Genomic DNA, 4,016 nt, shown 5'->3' with positions numbered 1-4,016 from the left:
GTTTGGAAATTAAATATTTAGCTTGTAAATTAAATATTTAATTCACACATAAATATTTAGTTTACTAACTAAATATTTAACTTGCAATTTAAGTATTGTTTGTAACTAAATATTTAGCTTGTAAATTAAATATTTAGTTTAGAACTATGACATGTATAAATGCATGCATAACATGATGAAAATATGACTTTGAAAAAAAAACAACTTTGTTTTTTCTTATTAAATGCTAAATAAACCAAAATATTATTGGTAATTTTTGACTGAGTAACTTTGCAAACAGCACCCCATACTCAACACCAAAAGGCAAAGGATGGTATTTAATGAAACTTTCAGGAAGTCCTCAATGGATGGACATCTACATGGATTAATTTTTAGAATTAAACCAATTCAAGATGACCGCCACAGCCAGCGCACTTCAGAAATCACAAAAAATAGCTATAACAAACAGTTTTATAAACACTCAGCTAAAAGTTTACTTGGTAGTAGCTGAGAGTCATTCCCACCACATTCTCTGAAACTCTGGCATGAAAGCTGGCGTACAATATGCATTCATCCAAGGAATGCTAGGCGGATAAATAAATTATCAGACGTGTCATGCCTCCTGTTGCCTCCTGATAGACGTGGTTACATATTTAATGATTTACAAAGTCTCAAAAAACAATAATTCTTACAACCGCATCGTAATCATTTCAGGCCAAGTGAAAACTATTTGTCATCTAATAAAGTAAAGTTGCCTGTGTCAACATCATCCCATCATGAGATGGTTCAAAATATGAAAAATTTATTACAAAAAAAAAAATAAAGAAAATTATATTCAAGTGATAATTAAAGAAGTCCCCACTTGACTGGAGCCTATCTCAGCTGTTACGTGATGAGAGGCGGTCACCCTGGGCAGTTTGCCAGTCTGCTAAAAGACTAACGACCACACTTGACACTCACTCCTACAGCCTGTTTGAATCACCAGTGACCTTAACATGGATTTTATGACTGTGGGAGGAAGCTGGAGGAGCCCAAATTCACCAAGAACATGCAAAAAAACATTTAAAAAAGGCATCAACTGGAGGAGACTTCCATGCAACCTTGGAAACAACAGGTTCTTTCATTTTAAATCGTTTGATTTCACGTCCAACTTAAAGCAACCTGTTAAAGGATTTGAGTGAGCAATGCTCAAAGGGCAAGCGAGTTTGTTGTTCATCTCAAGCAGAAATTTAAACGTCAAATCTAGAATGCAGTGGTGAGAAGTGTCCATCGCAGAGCTGTCCTAGTTCTGTATGCTCAGAAGCATGATGACACAAAGTGCACATCAAAACATTCTCTGAACCTGCTCACTAACACGAGTTATTGGGAGACAAATTTCTCAGAGATCAAAGCTACGCTGTGGGAAAGCGGACATGTGGTGATGAAGGCTTCTTTTTTTCTGAACCTCTGGAGAAGAGGTCAAAGGGCAAGCGCTGAAGCAGGTGGCGGTCTTTTGGTAGCTGGGCCTGATCATAAACAGAAGTCAGCCTTGAATTAAAGGAGGGAGGCCTGGACCTCTTACCTTGGTAGATCTGGGAAATGTAGGACCTGTTATGTAGCAATTTTATAGCAAATTGACCAATGATCAAACTAATCAAAACTTTCTTATTCTATAATGAGTGTATGAATGTAATCTGTGTCATTGTCAAAACAGGAGTACAAATAAAGCACAGCAAAGTCTGAATTATACTTCAAAGCTGAACTGAACTGTTTTAGCCAGTGAGGGACTTAAGTGGACTGAGTTTTGTTTCATTACATAATTTTTGCCTGATGGAAAATAATCTCTAAATTCAGTCTATGACAGATTAATAACTATGAGCAGCAAGAGACAATTTGCCAACTAAAAATGATCCTTTGACAATAATTATCAACCTGACACCTGTTTCAAAATGGCAGCGTTTTGTTTAAGATAACCAACAAAGTCCATGCTCAATAATCCAGGTGTACAATCCAACAATTTTTCAGTCAGGTCATCTGGACAGTTTCTTTTTTTTTTTTCTGAAACGTTTCACCTTCTATCCAGAAGACTTCATCAGTCAAGGAAACACACAACACAAAACTGATTCTTCCCCCAAACAGCTTACTTCAAAGTGGAACAAACCAGTTATGTTGGTGCTAAGATGGTCTCTTTGGCACGCCCCCTCCTCTGGTGCCGGCCCTATCTCTCTTGTTGACAGTCGTGTCAAGCTGGTTCAAAACTAACAAAGTCCATGGTCAATAATCCAGGCATACAATCCAACAATTTTCAGTCAGGTTATCTGGACAGTTTCTTTTTTTTTTTTTTTTTGGTGCTGAAACATTTCACCTTCCACCACAAACCAGTTATGTTGGTGCTAAGATGTCGACAGTCAAGTTCCAGTTTGGAGTAAGCTGTTGGAGGAAGAATCAGTTTTGTGTTGTGTGTTTCCTTGATTGATGAAGTCTTCTGGATGGAAGGTGAAACATTTTTTAAACTTTTATACAGATGTTTTATTTCCATGTTTCAAACCTCCAGATGTTGCATGTCATTATAAAATGCTAAACAGCTAAATAGCTGTTTTAGTCAACCCTTTAAAATGAGTTTGTGCTTGATCTCATGTTATACTGACATGCATTATTTTGGTCTTGCAAGAGCACTCAAAGTACATGTTGAGGATGACTCTCACTCACTACCACACCAATTTCACTCAATATCTGCCCATCTGACTATGTTTTGGACATTTCTGTGTTGGCTAATGTTGAGTAGCTGCAGGCGGCTACCTTGAATTGGATGAACTCTAAAATTTATTCCATTTTAGCTGCAGATCCAGTTGTTTTCAGACATACAGATGCTCTTTCACCTTTGTTGGCGAATAATAAAGATGCAATACTGCATTGTTCAGTTGCTTGTTAACACAAATAGCTAATCAGCCAATCACATAGCAGCAACTCAGTGCCTTTAGGCATGTAGATGCAGTGAAGATGATTTGGAATGTGCCATGTTTGATGGTGCCAGAAGAGCTGTCCAGAAACTGCTGATCTTACTGGGGTTGTCGCACACAACCATTTCTATGATTTAAAGAGACTCTACAGACCAGGCAATGTTTTTCCAATATCTTATTGTCTGGTTGTGGTGAGGGTTAGGGGAAATGTGCTATTGAAGGTAAGCACACCACTGATTACATTTTCCTGTTATGTGTAACATGTAACTGATGTTTTAGCGGGGAGGGGGGCTGTTTCTGGGAGTTTTAGGTTGCTGTAGCCTATACAATGCAAACTACAGGGGGATCCTGTAAGACAATGGTCTTTTCCTAAAGCCTATTTCTAAAATTAGGCCAGCAGATGAAAAAAGGGGCTCAGATCTTTGAAGTTGTTGTATTTGTCCGTGTTTGCATTTGCACCTGTTTACCAGCTGTGCTGCTTACATTGTCAAAGCTGCAGCAAGACAAAAGACTGTATGGACCTGAAGAGGAAACTGTAGTCTAATAATGGTCACCGACAAAGGCGTGTCGCTCAAGTGAATGAGCTTTACGTTTTTCAAGTACTGCAGAGCAAAAATACAAGAAATGGGAACGAGGACCAGGAAGGTGAATTTGTGCTAAATTAATAATTTCCTGGATCTTCAGAAGTCACATGAATCACTGCCTTTGCGTAGGATTACTGCAGGTAAAATTATAACAGTAAAGATGTGTTTCTGACCAATAATGAGTAGGAGCTGATTTCATCAAGTAAATCACATCTTCTGCTTTTGATCCATTTCAGGCTCTAACTTCTTTGCAGAGACAAAAGCAGAAGTTTCAAACTTGGCAGATGATTCACTCCTCGTGAGTAAAAACGAGATGTAGGAAGCTACTGGCTTGTGGCTGAGCTCTCTATTTGACTCTCGAAAGTACAGGAAATTACAATGAAACCATACCAGCATGTTTAAAGAACATACATTTAGACAAATAAAATATGCACAACTTCAACAAAACAATCACTAATTATCATGCAGACAAAACTGCTGAGCTCCCATAAAGCACTTGCAGCTTCTAAATGAT

Source organism: Nematolebias whitei, chromosome 18 (genome assembly GCF_014905685.2).
Source record: "Nematolebias whitei isolate Nwh7 chromosome 18, NemWhi1, whole genome shotgun sequence".
Lineage (NCBI taxonomy): Eukaryota > Metazoa > Chordata > Actinopteri > Cyprinodontiformes > Rivulidae > Nematolebias > Nematolebias whitei.
This window is presented reverse-complemented; position numbering follows the sequence as displayed.